The sequence below is a fragment of the Sciurus vulgaris genome (genome assembly GCF_902686455.1).
Source record: "Sciurus vulgaris genome assembly, chromosome: 14".
NCBI lineage: Eukaryota > Metazoa > Chordata > Mammalia > Rodentia > Sciuridae > Sciurus > Sciurus vulgaris.
Window position 1 is genome coordinate 56,754,028 of NC_136475.1, and position 17,703 is coordinate 56,771,730.

The 17,703-nt window shown below is 34.7% G+C and overlaps 1 protein-coding gene across 34 annotated transcripts in view; it reads left to right on the top strand.

Annotated features, from left to right (window-relative positions):
* Positions 1-17,703, top strand: part of NRXN1 (neurexin 1) — a 1,087,847-nt gene that overhangs the window by 763,044 nt on the left and 307,100 nt on the right. The window lies entirely within an intron of this gene.

The following is a 17,703-nucleotide window of genomic DNA, read 5'->3' on the forward strand; positions in this document are numbered from 1 at the left end:
ATAGTAACTCATGAATGAAAAACATTTTCTTTTCTTTTTAAAGTTGCCATAATTGACTTTATAGTTCAGGGACTCTTCCTTCTGTGTGTTCAAAGAATTATTAATGAGTAAGGTACAACTCTTTTGTCTCCTCATTTTCTTTCATTACTTACAAAGCAGCATGCACAGTCTTTCATTATTAAGATAGATTGGTATTTTACTAATATATCAAATTAGCAAATATAGTGAAATGTCACATATTTCAGAACTCTAGTACTGGGGTTGCAACTCAGTGGTATTTTCTTAGCATACATAAGGGCCTGGTTCAATCCTCAGCACCGCAAACAAACAACCTCTAAAGCTTTCATTGTTCTTTGAGGTCTTCATCTCTACCTTCTGAAAGTTTCAGAAACGTTTGCTTCTCTCTGTGCCCTATTTGGTGTGTGTGTGTGTGTGTGTGTGTGTGCGCGCGTGTGTGTACACACTGGGGTTTGAACCCAGGGCCTGAGCATGCTAGGCAAACCCTGTACCACTGAGACATAACCCTAGCTCCTTATTTGATTTCTTGAGTATAGTTTATCTAGATCCCCTGCATCTTGTCATCATGTAAGCTTGTTTTGTTTTATTCTATCCCTATAAGTTCCCCTTTTACCAGTGTTCATGCCTCAAAGGACTTTTGATTGGGTCATTATGTTCTTTCCTGTTGGAAACTGAACTTTAGGCCCCAATTCTAAAATAATTTGAAAAACCACCAAACCACAGAAAATACTAGCTCAGACTGTAATGATGTTTTAATTCCCAAAATATTTTATTCTATTTTCTTAATCATACATTTACATTAAGCTTCTGGAATTCCCAGTAAGCCAAGTAGGGGTTGACACTGAACACAGACTGAATTCATTGCTAATCTTGAAAAAGAGAAAACAACACCTCAGCACAACTATTATTGAACAATTGTAAATTTTCCATTCAAAATGGGATTGACAGAAAGGGCATTCTGGGAAAGTAATTTCAGTTGCCTTTCAGCAAATATCTAACAATCAGAATAGAAAGCATCTGGGTTTTTGTGACATCATAAGTACATGATCAGTGGAGGTAAACTTAACTAGTGTGGTAAAGAATCTTGCTGTTTGGAGTCATCTCAACTTTCAAAAGAGACTTGCTCAGTTCTGATTTAACAGCTGTGCTACTTCAAAAAATAAATAAATAAGAAGGGAAGAAAACAAGAGCTTTTTTCTACTAAAAGAAATTACTTATTGATCCATAACCAATTACACTTTTAGCCTGAGAAAAGGTTCTCCAGTGATCACTCTCAAATCATAAGGGGGCTATGTCATTGAATTACTCAAACTACTGTTGTTTGTTTTGTGGTCAAAGGGTTTTGGTCTCTAAGAATGGATATTTCTTTCCAATTCTGACCAAATACATGGACTCCTTTCATAAGTACAGAGTTGAATTTCTAGGTGTCTAGATCTTCTCAGAACCTTCCACAGCTCTTTTTCTGGCAGTGGGTTTCTGGCAGTGACCCATGAGTGACTCTTTCTCCATCCCTCTCTTGTTCTTGCCTGAACATTCACTATGATTCAGAACTTATCTCTATACATCTTATCTTGGATTGGAAATCTTCAAATTCTCCCTTGTTCCTGGAGCCTATCCTTAAAAGGAAATTAGTTCCCTGGGACTCTCAAAGACTGTTGCTTGTTAGCCCTATCTGCTTTTATATCAACTAGGACACCCTATTAGTCCAAATTCAACCAATAAAACCTTTGATCTCCTTCCCCTTTCTTTCATTGCCTACTAGAGTGACTCAGCCATTTGTAACTCAGTCCTTCATGTGAATACAAGTTACTTCTTTCAATATTTTAACATAAAACAAAAGTTAATACAACACCACTTTTTTTAAACTACTGAAATTTACCTGTAATTCTTTCCTATAACACTGGGTACGTGGATGGAGAGAAAGAAGAATTAAATATTAAAAGAGATGGGTACAGTGTCACACACTTGCTATCCCAACTAGTCAGGAGATGGAAGGGTAGGATCACAAGTTTGGAGCCAGCTTCTGCAACTTAGCAAGATCTTGTCTCAAACTAAAAAGTGCTTGGGAATGTAGCTCAGTGGTAGAGCACTCCCTTTTAATAACCAGTACTACACTTGCATACAAAGTATTGAAAGAAAAAAAAAAAAGAAGTCAAGAAGGCAGAAAGGTAGAAGAAAGAAAAGGAAGGAACAGACTCTCAATATGATACCTGTGAGTGAAAGAATCAGAATTATTGTTAATATCAAGTTTTAAGAATATTCAAAGGCTGTTTTATCAAATTATTTAAGTACCTTTGACGTTATCCTGGTTTTCCTAAATAAATGCTTCTATATTTATCAGGTTTGGAAATTTAAAGTAAAACAAGACTTTTAGAATTTTAGATCATTACTGTTGCTTGATTTTGGTTTTCAAAGATAACTGATCTAAAAATTAAGTCAGGCTCAGTAGTGTACACTTATAGCCCTAGTGACTTGGAAGGCTGAGGCAGGAGGATCATAAGTTTGAAGTCAGCCTCAGCAACTTTGCAAGACTTCCTCAAATAAAAAATTTTTAAAATCTGGAGATGTAGCTCAGTGATAAAGGGCCACTGGTTTAATCCCCAGTTTAAAATAAATTAAGCCAACTGGTGATTGGTATAATAGATCATACGTTTTATCTATAAAAGTTAGAAATTTAGAAATTTTGGTTATCCATTAAGCTGTCAGGAAAATTTTTGTAAGCCTTCAAAGTCAGCAAAGTATAAACTGTATCCTGATCTCATTGAAAAATCTTATTTCCATCCTTAATTGATAGAGTGAGGCAATAAACAGAGAGGTTGATTGCATTCTTGCTGAAATGTATAATGCTCTTTCAATTAGATAACTTTTAAAATCTGATTGGCATATCATTCAATGAAGATTTGAATATTTGATAAGGAGTTTCATCCCATTTTTCTGAGTGATGAAGTTTGATTTCACTTGAAAATGTAATCACATTTAAATTTTGATTAACTGTACTCTTAAAAATGTAACATCTTAGGACAAAATGGCTTTTGAATCAAGTAGCCTAGTTTTGATTCATGGATTTTTTTTTTGTTATATTAATATAAATGCAACCACTCTTAAGTTCAAGTCACATGGTATGACTATTAAAATTGTAAGGTTTTATAAAGAGATGAGGGAATGATAAAGACATGAAGTGAGGGGCCATTAATTTAGTACCTAGAATTTAAGTGTTCAATGAAAGTTTTCTGAAAAAAATAAATGATTTAATTAAATATTGAAAATATTGTGCTTTGGTTAAATATAAATCCTTAACTTCTCCATAGTCAAAATAAATTGATAGACACAATTGGTTTCTATATAATTGTGAGAAAGTCAGATCTAAGTTCTTGTTGACACAAGAGAAAAAATGTAATACTCAATTTATAGCAGATTATTAGAGAGTTGCACATTTTAACTGATGTTGTTTTCATAAATCTTCAACTAAGAATTGATTATGGTATTTGGTTGCTTCAAGGAATTCTTAGTGAACATTTTCGTTGGATGAATAATTATCTCTCCTTAATTATTACATAATTTATTGTAGCTCACTTTTATCATGAATTGTTCCCTAGTAATTTCATATTTGCCCATTTCTTTCAAAGGAGATAAACTTTATGATGACAGAGAACATGATTTATAATAATGATGATCATCAGTAAGGAAAATAATATGGAAGTGTGGCATTTTTTCATTTATTTCAGACATACTAGAAGCCTGTTCATTAATATTTATTAATCATCTAATATGGCCCAGGTCTGTGTTAAGTTCTATAGATACAAATGAGCTAGTCACTCACTACCTACTTCAATAAATATTTGTTGGATGAATAAATAGACAAGCTGATGATGGGATCCTCATCATCAGGCAACTTAGATTATTTATAGTAAACATTTTGTCTGGTATTTCTTGATATTTCTCTCTGTCTTGATATTTCTTCATCTCTCCTGCTTGTTTACATGTATATTATTCATAAGAACAATGGACAAATGATATAGAGAATCTAAAGTGACTCGTAAACTGTAAAGTGTTTTACTATAAACATTTAAATTAGTGATGTTAAGGATTATTTAATCAATAATTGAAAAAAATTCTTGATGTAATAAGCAAAAATTTGAGCTAAATTTTTATCAGCTATGTAATGAAATTTTGCCAATCTGTCACTTGTAGAAAAGTCTCTTCCCGTGTTAGTCTAGTGGCGTTAATTGGAGATTACTTAGCACCTCTCTGATTTATAGAAGAAAGTGGCTACAAAGGTGGGCTCCTTCACTGTCATTAATATTAAAGAATGCATTGGTTCTGACCAGAGGAGATGCCATGGAGGGCGGAGCAGAGGAAGAGTGATGAGTGCTCTTTGAAATCCTTTCATCTTGGGAGCATGAAAGAGCATTGCAAATTTGATTAGTGAATTGTTGTACATATTTGCCTTAAGTGTTTCTTCTTTGTACTTTGCTGGGCCGGAAGCTGTATTTTGAAACTAAGCTCTCAAATTGATTTTGATTTAGAAGTACACCTTTTGATCAGCATTTCTAGAGTAACTAGAAATACAGTGTATTTATAGTAAATATCACATGTCCCAAAATAGCTTACCAATATTGGTGATGTGTGAAATTTTCCTCATCTTTCTCTGCCTCTGTCCATTTTACACTTTTTATCTCACTGCTCTAAGATTCAATCCAAAGACATCTCTTTAAAGTTAGTAATTATACATGGGTGCATATCTATATGAAGGTAAAATCCAATTATTCCCCTGCAGGCTTCTCTTGAATTGAAATGGTGCTCTAATCTAAATGTTCTTTCAACTAACATATGCACTAATTTATAAGGGTTTCATATTGTCATATAATATTTAAATTCAATCCTAAAAATTATATACAGTAGATATTTTGTTTGGTTTCATTCTCGCAGGAATTAGAGTGCATGTAACCTATTGGACTAGAATTTTGGAAGAAAGACTAGCATAATGTCTTTTCACAAAGAGTCGTAAAATTCTTATTCAAGCTTTGTGATATGAAAAAGAAAGTTATCTTTGGAGAAAATGTAAACAGTTGATGGCCACATTTCTAGGAGCTGAAGTGCTATCTAGATGTGAGGTACAATGTCTATTTGCGGAGAGATGGGAGACAAGTGAATCTACACAAATTCCTCCTTTCCTCTTGGAAGTCAGTGTAAATTTAAAAAACAATCAGAAAGATTCTCTGAAGAATAATTATATTTATTTGGGGCTAGCAGAACATTGCAAAAGGGAATATGTGTACCCTAGTAAATTTGGGGTGTATTTGAACACATTGACGCAAAGGGAAGTTTTTAGACAAAAATGAAAAGGAATTACATCAAATATATTAAAACAATAATCCTTGACCACAGTGATGAATATCAAGAGTGGCCTCCGTCTAAGGGTGAACAGCACTTTGCTAGGCAGATGTCCTTTCAGAAGTATTTTTTTGTGTCAGGTAGCAGTGGCCTTTATGCAGTGTTGCAGTCTGGCAGTCTTTTGTGATAGGCAATCATGTGTCAGGACCCTTCCCTCAAAACTTCATGTCTTTAACTATTTTTTTTATTTATTTAGCTTTAGAGTTGACACAATTTCATTTTGAGTCTGACAACAATCTTTACATTTCTTTCAAAGAAGTTAATCAGTTTTCTCATTTTCATAGTATATCATTTAGTCTCTCTCAAATCGTTTCTAGATTTCCGGATTTTTTGTTTCTGTCCTTGTCTGTTGCTGTAAAATTTAACGAAAGAACCCAAGCCACTGTTTCTACCTGTCTCTCCTTGATGGATGCACTCACCACTCAGAGGTTTGTACTTCTACCTCACTTTCTCAGTCAACCTCTGCTCTCTCTTCTGAATACTTTCTGATCCATTTATATTGTTTAATTTGCTAAATTACTTCTTTGATCGTGTTAAATTTTGCTAAATTGCATCTCCTATCATGTTATTCCTTTGCTAAAACACATTCATGCCTCCCAACTATGCACAGGGAAAGGTAAATTCTGTGCCTTAAATTTAAAATTCTACGCCCCCAGCATCTGTGACATCAATTTCCTTTTTTCAGGTTTATTGTCCACAATTCTCTATGTATTTCTCCACTTTGGCAAAATATATTAATCCAAACCTTTTAAAAATGTGTTTCATTCTGTCCTTTATTTCTAACTCCTGAACAAAAGTTATTTCCCATTGTCTCTCACCCTCTAGATTCTACTTGGTCATTAAAGATTCTGATCAAATGTTGACTGTTTTTAGGGTTGATCCTGGAATCTTCTAGTCTCCCAGAAGTTAAGACTCAGGAATCTCTTTGGGAGAACTAGAGGAACATGCCCAGAGCTTTACCTAGCTAGAGAAAAATCTTGACCATAGATTCTGCTCCTTTCTATGCTTTCACTCTTTAGCTAACCCATTGCTTTGTAGTAGGCTCCAAGATACTGCCAGTGACAAGTTGACTCAGCAAGTCCTTTCTATGCCAAGCTGCCAAAACAAGGGACTCCTTTCCTGAATTATTTTTAACTACTGACTATACCTCCTTTTTTATTCTAGCTATTAACTATTTTTCAAAGCTCAACCTTTAGGAAACATTTCCTTTGGCCAATTTGATAACCCACTATGGTTCATCTACAATACAATTCATACTATAGATGATTAGTTACTTATTTCAGTGTAACACATTATCCCACAATTTAGCAACTTAAAACAGCAAACAAACATTTATAATCTTATACTGGCTCAGGAATTCCAGAACATCTATCTGGGTTACTTAGGGATTCTCAGGAAACATAATAGTTAAGAACTCCTGTGCTCTGAAGGCATCTGGTATGTTCGTTCTTATGATCCTTACGAGAGTCTATGTGTTCCAGAAATAAACGATGAGCAACAGTTAAAGCATATGCAAATAGTTACTAAGTATGCAAACTTTTCAGAAGTCTAAACACAATATAGATTGATGGAAAAGAAATGAAGATATTGCACCAGGGTTAATAACTATTTTGAGGAATGCTTGGTGAGTAAGGGGTCATTTGCGCACTGTTCAGGCAAATTCCTTTTACTGCACTCACATACACGCACAAAAACAACAAGCAAAATGCATGGCTCTGTAGTTAAAAATGCAAGTAGCACAGCAAACATGTCAGCTGAAGACCAGGAAACAAGATTATGCCTTAGAATCCTGTTAATACTGATATTGGGTCACTCCAGATGTGAGCAGTTCATTCCAACACCATGGATGTGAGCAGTTCATTTCACCTAGGTGAATATACTAGGGAACACTCAAGGTAATAATAGCATAGGTAATCCAAATTATAAATTAGGAGCAGAGGACTGGAGATGATTTTCATGAGAACTGGGAAAATTCTTTTGATATGAACATACATTTTTAGGCTATAAAATGCAATTTATGATGTCTCTAGGAGTTTATTTTAGGAAGCAGTATGTAGACCTTGGAATTCTTATGTCAGCAAGACAGGAAGCTTTTGCCCTCTGGAGATGAGCTGGACAAACCATTTAACCTCTCCATCAAAAACTTATATCCCCGGTGGAGTGATGCTCAGCTGCCCTGAGAGATCATACTGCTAGGTTTCTGTGTAGATACTTTAATGGAGGGCTCTTCCTATCAAGAAAAGCACTTCCTTTAGCATGGTCTTAGGCAACGTAGCAAGACCCTGTCTAAAAATATAAGGGGCTGGGGATGTGACTCAGTGGAAGGAGGGAAGAAAGAAAAGAAGGAGAGAGAGAGAGAGAGAGAGAGAGAGAGAGAGAGAGAGAGAGAGAGAGAGAGGAAGGGAGGAAGGAAGGAAGGAAGGAAGGAAGGAAGGAAGGAAGGAAGGAAGGAAGGAAGGAAGGAAGGAAGAGAGAAGAGAGAGAAGAGAAGAGAAGAGAAGAGAGAGAGAGAGAGAGAGAGAGAGAGAAAGAAAGAATGAAAGAAACTTCTTCCTGTTATCTGTCTCGACTTCCTCTTAGAGCCTTCTTGCTCAATGAAGTGTACAAATACAGATGGACAGACAAAATTGTTGAAAAATCAAAATTTAATTGATTAGCAAGGCTTGTTCTATGAAAGCAAGTCTATTTGAATATTCTGAAGAACCTACTCTGAATTTTAGCTATCAAAGTCTGCTGTTCACTTCCAAATCCAGATCTCTAGTTGTGGCTTCTCTGACGGTTACACTGGTATTCCAACAGCTTGTTCAGCATCTTCACATGGATGTCTCTGAGTCTTCTCAAACTTACCACATGAGAAACTGAATTCATCATCTTCCAACCATATGCCTGCCTGCAGATCTTAGTCTAAAACCTTGATGTATGAACTCTATGCTTGTTTTACAACCCAATTGATTTCTCAACTAATTCCCAAGATATATCTTCAACTAGTACTTTCTAATAGAAAGATAACATAAGCCATTTAGGTAACTTTACATTTTCTAGTGGTCACCTTAAAAAAAGGAAAATAAAGATAAAATTAATTTTAACAAGTAAAATTAACTTTAATAATATATTTTATTGAAGTTTATTTAAATTATCATTTATCATTTTAACATGTGACCAATATATTGCCTCTCAGTTCAGAGTCTAAGTTTTCCTCAGAAATGTTTTATATTTCGTAAAACGTACAGTGGTAAATTCAAACACTTGAGTTATTCTAAACATATGTTTTCATAATTGAATCCTCTCTTAGCTTTAAATTTATATTTAATTTAATTAAAATTAAATTTTAAGTTAAAACATTTTAAACTCAGTCCCTCAATCCTATTAGCCACATTTCAAGTCCTCATATGGCTACTGTTTATTCTAGCTACTGGTTTTAGAGTTTATCTGCTTTCTTTGTATCCTTTCTCACTACTTCAGTTTAATGACCTCTTCTTGAATTGTTGCAATAGTATTCTAATTAACCTATGTGCTTTCAAAGATTGTCCTCTTTCTAATCCATCCTCTGTACTTCTACCAGAATGATAGTTGTAAAACGAAATTTTGGTATTTCAACCTCAGTTTTTTGATATTTAATTGCAACTATCAAAATCAACCTTATCTGGTTCAACACATAACCTGACTAAAAATGTTCACTGATATTCAGCAGTGAGGGGCTGTTCCTTAGTGAAAATCAAGCAGTGAAAGTCAAGTACAATTCTGGGCTCTGTAACCAAAATCTCACCATTTCCTTCCACTGCTCTGCAAGGGTGTGTCTCAAGTGAGGCTAGTTAGAGGTGGGCATGAATTCCTATCTCTGGGAAGCCGTCAGCTTGAAACTCCTCCATAGAATTCATAGTATTTTTCCCAGTGCTTATTTTACTGACAATGGGGAGAAAATGATTTTCTATTTATGAAAGTTATATCCAAATTGTTTATAGAAATACTTGATAACACTTCTGCAGGACAAAACAAAGTCAATCTCTGGGGAAAAAAAAAATTGGGGAAAACAAACATTTTTACTTTTTGGTTCTCTTCTGGTTTTGTTGGCAACTTTCTCAATCAGGCAAAATTTTATATTTAGTTTAAAGTATTAAATTCTGATGGCAAATTCTTCATTCATTCTGAACCGGGTGATGCTAAGTGGCAGCAGGCCTCACAAGGGTGGGAAATTTCATCAATTTTGTGTATCTTTTATTCCCTGAATCCAGTATGAGTCTAGAATTCAGCAAGCAAGCAATCTGTATTTGTTGAAATAATCTTTGAATACTAGAAATTCTGCCAAATTAAATTCTGTGCTACATTCTAAAAACATTCAATGGTAATGGATCAGTGCTATCCAGGTCAAAGGCATTGTTTCCTGCAGAAGTTGGTTTGTATTCAATGTTTCATGAATCAGTTATTATACAAATCTTAGCTAACTTCTAGCATGTTTCTAATTTATTTGTTGCCTCTTTATAGGTTGATATTTTGAGGCGAGAATCTGGTGAACTACACCTTAATCTATTCTGATGAAGAAGCATTGGCCTGTCCAGCACATAAATTCAAAAGTCACCCTTAGTTGGTGCTACCATGAACGCACAGGCTGTGTTCTCATCTCGTTACTCCCTATCTAACTCACATATGTCGTTGTTCAACAATTTGTTAACATGCACTTAATGAAGTCTTTTTTAATTTTACTTTTTTTTTTTTTGGGTACTGGAGATTGAACCCAGGGGCACTCAACCATTCAGTTACATCCCCAGCCCTTTTATATATTTTTTTGTTTGGAGACAGGATCTCACTGAGTTGCTTAGTGTCTTGAAGTTGCTGAGGCTGGCTTTGAACTGGTGATCCTCCTGTCTCAGGCTCCGGAGCCTTTGGGATTACAGGTGTGTGCCACTGCACCTGGCAAAAAAGCCAGTTTGTTAAGTGCCTATTTACCAAGCACCTTTCAGGGTGCTAGACATACAAAGTCAATCGAGGCATGACTTTTGACATCAACTATCTCAGAACTTAATGGACAAAATTAATTCTAATGGAATATTGGCAATAGAATGTAGACATATAGGCTGATATATCAAATTGTCATGGTGTAAAATCACAATTGAAGGCTTTTAAATACCAGGAAAATATTCATGCATGGCTTTCTTTTTGATAATTTTTAAAAATTTGTCATTTTTAGTTATACGTAACCGTAGAGTATATTTTGACATATTTATACAAACATAGTACATCTTATTCTAATTATGATCCCAGTCTTGTGATTGTACATGATGTAGAGATTCACTGTGGTATATTCATATATATACATAGGAAAGTTATGTCAGATGCATTCCACTGTCTTTTCTTTGCTGTTCCCCTTCACTTCCCTTCATTCCCCTTTGTCTAATCCACTGAACTTCTATTCCCCTCCGCTGTGTGTTAGCATCCACATATCAGAGAGAACATTTTACCTTTGGTTTTGGGGATTGGCTTATTTTGCTTACTATAATATCTCCAGATACATTCATTTACAGGTAGAAGTCATAAAGTCATTCTTTTTATGACTAATATTCGATTTTGCATATAATAATAAATTTTCTTTAGCCCTCATCTGTTGATGGGCATCTAGGTTGTTTCCATAGTTTAGCTATTGTGAATTGAGCTGCTATAAGCATTGGTATGACTGTGCTACAGGAGCATGCTGATTTTAAGTCCTTTGGGTATATGCCAAGGAGTGGGATAAATAGGTCAAATGGTGGTTTCATTACAAGTTGTCTGAGGAATGTCCATACTGCTTTCCAGAGTGGTTGCACCAATTTGCAGTCCTATCAGCAATGTGTGAGTGTACATTTTTCCTCACATTCTCGCCAAAATTTATTTTATTGTTACTTACATTGATTGTTGTTATTCTGACTGGAGAGAGATGAAATCGCAGTGTAGTTTTAATTTGCATTTCTCTAATTGTTTGAGATGTTGAAAATTTTTCCATATATTCGTTGTTCATATTTCTTCTTCTGTGAAGTGCCTGTTCCTTTGTTCATTTCTTAATGAGGTTAGTGTATGTGTGTGTGTGTGTGTGTGTTAAGTATTTTAAGTTCTTTGTATATCCTGAAAATATACATAATGTTCTATCTGAGGTGCAGGTGGCAAAGATTTTCTCCCATTCTGTAGGTTCTCTCTTCTCATTCTTGTTTGTTTCCTTTGCTGTAAAGAAGCTTTTTAGTTTGATACCATCCTATTTATTCCTCTCTTCAAAATATTCCCATTCTTTCTTTTCCCCATTTACCCTCCCCTTCCTCCTGATCTGGTGTTTCCCCCACCACCCACCCACCCCCTGCCTTTTTTTTTTTTTTTTTTTTTTTTTGAAAAGTATACTTTATTTTTTTTTTCTTTTCTTTTTTTTTTTTTTATTGTAAACAAATGGGATACATGTTGTTTCTCTGTTTGTACATGGCGTAAAGGCATACCATTTGTGTAATCATTTATTTTCAGTTTTTTTAGTAGTAGGGATTTAACCCAGGGGCACTTTACCGCAAAACTATATCCCCAGACCCTTTTTTCTCCATTTTTGAGGTCTGAATCTTATATGTTATATATTTGTGAAACCTTTCTTTGTCCCCTAGGACAAAGCTAATTGTGTCCTCCTTGGTGCTATCAAAGCACTTAATTCTGTTATATTATTTACCATATTCTGAGCTATTTTTTAATGAGTCCTCCTGACCCACCAAGCTGTGAATTTTTCAATATTAGTGACCATATACTACATATCCTTACAAATTTTCAGACACTAGCATGGTGCTTCATAACTAATATATTTTCTGACTAGGGAATGCATTTCTGGGTGTGTGGAGAAATAAGTGAACTCACTAACTCCCTGGCTCCCTTCCATTTGGCTGGTGGCCTCCTTGCCCTGCTGCTGGTAGTTTTCCATTGTAGCACAGGGGCTCACTACAGCAGTGCTCTCCTTGGGGCATAACATGAGGTAGACTTCCAGAGAATAATAGCAAAAGCAAGTAATGCCCTCCTGGGACTCCTAGTTTGCAACCTTCTGAGGAGTACACCCACAAGGCACAGGCCCAAGTGCTGAGGCCTATCATGAAATGAATTTTTTATCCATGTGGCATCTTCTCAGGGAAGGAAGGCTTATATTAGAGCATCAATCAGATTTACTTCCAGGATCAAATTGTCCAAAAGAGTCACTTCTTTTAGATCCAATCTAGGTTTACTTGTCTGTTGCCTGTTTTATTTTCAGAATCTCTTATAATATCTGATATACATGTCCATATTTGATGAGTTTAATCCAACTGGAGAATGAAAACAAACAAACAAAACCCTTCCCATGGTAATCAAGCTTAGATGATTAGGAATGTGGAGGTAATCAACCTCCACTACCCTGGCAATTTGATCATCTATTTTTCCTCCTCCTTTGCCAACCTCTGACACTTGCTTAAATGATGAAGGTGAAATTGGTTCTCTATTTATTAAATGTTTTCAATAATTTTTAATTAAGATATATTAGATGCTTTAAGGTCTTAACAGTTAATTATCATAAGTAGGGTTCAACTCCCCTTCTGAAATCATGCTTATCCAATTCATTTCTTTAATAAAAGAACAATAACTAAACAATCCCATTTAGCATGTATTGAGTGCTTACTATGAACCACATATTGATTTAAACATTTTGCATAAAAATTATATTTCATTTAATATTCATTGTGATCCACTGAGGTATGAATTATTACCTCAATTTTTCAGATGAGCAAACTGCATTTTAAAATAAATTGACCAATATCACATAGCTAATAAATAACTGCTTGGATGTGAACCAGTTCTGTATAACTTCAAGGCCTCATTTTTTTCTTTAGTGCAAAGGAAAATTTAGGGCAAGCCTAAGTACTTTCCCAAATGATCATAAAATACAAATCTTAAGTCAGTGAGTCTTTATGGCATATTTTGTCATGAGAGTCCCTAAGCATGCAGAAGCTGGAAATTCTGTGCCCCTCAAAATGCATGCACTAAATAACAATAGTGCCTTGACACAGCATGTGATATTTTGTATGAATATCCCTTTAATGGATGGAATTATAGGGTTTTTGTAACTAATTTTTTGAGTTGTGCCTAAATGTAGACCTAAACTAATACTGCCACAAAAGTAACCTTATGTGTAAATGAAAATAAAAATAGCACACATTACACTGAAAACTGGCTGGAGTCACAACCTGCAGTCTTTCCCTGGTACTGAAGCTAATGCATTAAGCCTAGATGGTTTGGTCTACTTAAAAAAACAAAACAAAACAAAACAGAAACCCAAAAGGCAGGACAGAGTCTTCTGTATTTAAGTATGTAAATGAGGAAAGAGAAAGGGAAAATTTGTCCATTGCTTGTGGCTTTTGCTGATTGAACATTTTTTCTCTGACAGAGGTATTCAAAGGAAAAGTATGTCATCCTGTTCATTATTCTTAATTAGCAGTAAAAGCAGGCTTTGGGGGCTCTGTATCCCATGGGGCATCAGTGCAGAAATGGGGTTGAAATTTTAGCAATAATATGTGAAGTAAGGTCATGAAGCTGTTATGTAGTTTTTAAAACTGAGTTCTTCTGATTGTTTAAAGGAGAGGCATTGAAGAGATATTTCACATGGAAAAGAAAAGTTGCACATTTTAATCCCCCTGTTCAATACCTAATTGAAGACTAGTGACTGGTCATTTCTAACTGATTATTGTGAAGGATGTTGGTTAAGTGAAGTCACCTTGAATATTTTTATTGAAATGGCTACATAGATTTTGTTCATTGTTATGTGAGAAATAGATTGTAACCAATAGCTTCATAATTAACTAGTTTTCAGTGAACTTCCATCATCTCCATAGACTCTATTTCCATGGTTTAGGTGCTAAATTTTATTTTATTGACTGACTTTTAAAAAAGTCTTTTATAACCATCTAAACATAAACTGGATGCTATAGTCAGGTGAACCATAGATCTGGGTCTGCAAGGCCCACTTTTTATAACAGGATGTTCAAAAGGAATGGACTTTATTGGTTGCGTTATGGATGAGAGTGTTTGCTTTCCAGAAAAACCCATATTTTTAATTAATTTTATTTTTGAAACCATAGAAGTACTTGTGGAAAAACTCAAATGACACAACCACAATGAAGATGAAAGTTAAAAACTGAATATCATATTTTTATTGTGGTGTCTGAAATTCTGATCTTTAATTTTATATATACATATATACATTTATTTTCTTTTATGTATATGGTATATGTATAAATCACTGTATATATGTCAACACATTTGAACATTATTTTAAAAGATAAAATATTATCCTGTGATGCACACAGTTCTGCAACTTGGGTATATTTATCTTTGACATTGTTATATTTTAAACTATATAATCTCATATTTTCCTCACAATATCGTATTGTGTACTTGTACATTACAATTCATTGGACCATTTGCACAGGATGAATATTTAAATTGTTTCCAAATTTTTATTATTGCAAACTTTAAAAAGTCATAAAATATCATTTCACAGGCATGAAAGTATATATTCCGGGGATGGTAAATTCCGACAAGGAGAGTCACCATATATATTTGCAAGTAGTCCTCGAAAAAACATCAAACTATTGAATACTCTTGCCACTAGTATATGAGGATGTCACAAACTGGAATGTTTTCGTATACAAACAAATTGGCCTCATTATTTCTTAAGACATGCAGCTCTTTAGAATGATTTCCTTTCTGGAGTATTTGATTTGAGTTTGTTTCCATTTGAGTAATCACATGGTAGAAAGTTGATTATCAACTTTAGTCACAAACTTTCTCCTATTCTGGCAGAATTCACAGACAGTGGCCAAGGAGACTGGATAACAAGTTCACGAATCACACTGCTCTTTTCAGTAAAGCAGTGGCAGCACTATACTCCACTCCAGGAAGAGCCACACAGGCAAAGGTTAATGCCCTACAGGGAAACAGTCCTTGTTTCAGAGTCTGCTTCTGTGTTCTTCATCTCCTACACATCCCATAATTCTTAATTTTTCCCCTAGTCACTTCTCATTTCAATCATGGTGTCCTCAGGACTCATGAGCAGCAGTGGAACGTGACAGGCTTTTAAATGCATTAATATTGTCAACATTATTGTGGTTAATCTTTATATAACAAACAGAGTAACAGCAGATGTGTTCTGCTATTAAGCATTTGGTAAGGTATAGATGGCTTATCTCTTGATAGACTATTTCAATGACAAAGTTCTTGAACTCAGAGGGTGGATTATACCCAGGGACCAGCTCAGATGTTCTGTGGCATTTGATAATAGGTAAGATTGAAATGAAGGGAAGTAAGATTTTTACGTGGGGGGAAAAAGATTACTGTATTTAAGTTTTTCAAATTCTCTGTGTGATTATTTACTTCAGTCCTGCTGTACCCATTGTGAGCTAAATCACAGCTGGCAATGAGAACCATATTTGATAATTCAAGAACATTTTAGTTTGCCACTTTTTTTTTTTAAAAAATAATACATGAATATCATTTAAACATGAAAAATATAATCAAAACTGTAGTTAGTTTTCTTTGCATTTTTAAAATTGTTTTCAAGGTGCTGTAGCCTTGAGTTTTACTATTGAAAGGTAAAAATTAAGATATGTAAGTAAAGTTACTTATTATTTATAATATATTTATATGCAATGTAAACCATAGAGGTTGATAGGTACTGAGAATACTTGATAATGCCATGGCTGTCTCATGTATCATATTCACTAACATATTTAATAACTGAACAGATGCAACTTGCTATGGCAACACATGGTACTGAGCAGCAGGAGTTCCATTTGACAAGTCAGTTTTTATTTTATTTCTTTATCCCAAAATCTTCTCTAATAATCCCAGATTTCAGTGTGTTTTGATTTGTTAGGCAGCAAGCAGATAAGAGGGATTCTGTCCTCTGCTGTTTATTTCCAACAGGTTGTTTGGCTTTGGGTTACAAAGCCCATGAGATTTTAAAGTAAAAGAACTGGTTGAGATTGGGTAAAATACACAACACAGATGACTACATAGCAAGAAAATACACATTCAGCATGAAGTAAGTAGAGTACTACCTTCAAGGAAACTCTGCAGTGGGTAACTCTAGGTTAGTAAGAAAATTTTACAGACTTCTCAGTAAGGATCAGTTATGTGGTAGGCAGGGCATTTAATTGTGATGGTGTGTGTACATATCTTCTATTTGGCTTGCGTAACTAGCAATATAACTCTTGTCAGCAGAGGAGCCCGAGGGAAACTGAGGTTGTTTGGTGTTGCAAGATTTGCTCTCTGAAGATCAGTTCTCTAGAGCTTTACATGAGCTATTTTCCAAACCTTTAATTGCTTGTGTCTGGAAAAAAAAAAAAAAAAAAAGCACTATACTTTCTAAAGCTAAAATAAGATGACTGTCTAGCTAATATATTTTGAGATTCACAGAAATATGTGGATTTGATAATGGGCTGTTTGAAATGGGTCTTAGCAAAGATCGTGTATAGCTATGTTGAAAATTATAAAATTGTTGAAATTGGATACATCCTGTTCAATGCAAAGAATTTCTGGTCCATGTTGTTTGGAAAGAATTATACTAGCCTAGAATCCAAAATGTGAAAATGTGTGGTTCAGGTCTCATGGAACGTTCTAATGCATTAACAATTACCTGAATCAGGAGAAGCAATTGTAGTTCAAGGGATCTGCATCCATTCAGTTCATCTTCTTTGGCAGGTATAAAATCAACAACCAGGGTCCACACAAGCGCTCATGGCTTTGGTCTCTTTTTGGCACCAGAGTTAATATGCACAATCTTTATCTTTGCTTCAATAGCTCACACTAATTTTGAGAATTCAGGGAAGTCCAACACATTTGCAAGACTGGAAGAATTAGTACTTTTTCCTTTTCAGGAGTAGTGAAAATGAATAATTTTCTGCACTTCCAAATCTCTTTCTTTTTGGTAATGGTGAATCTCAGAACCTGTGGTTGGGGAATTGGGCTGATTATGTTATGCTTTCTATTAATATGATTCATACTTCACTCTAAGCATGACTGTAAGAATGTATTCCTAAATAAGTGGTCATTTCAACATTTGATTTCTGGCAATTAACAATGAAGAGCAAGAATATCTTTAAAGCAGGATGCTAATTAGAGATCTGCAAAGTTTTGATATAACCTCATTTTTTTCCAGTTTATACTAAGGATGTAGACTCTTCAGTAATTAAATTTTTATACTCAATTTGGTGGTTTATTTTTAATAAAGTTGTATAATCCTACTCTTGTAGGGCCTTTTTATCAAGTAGGTTT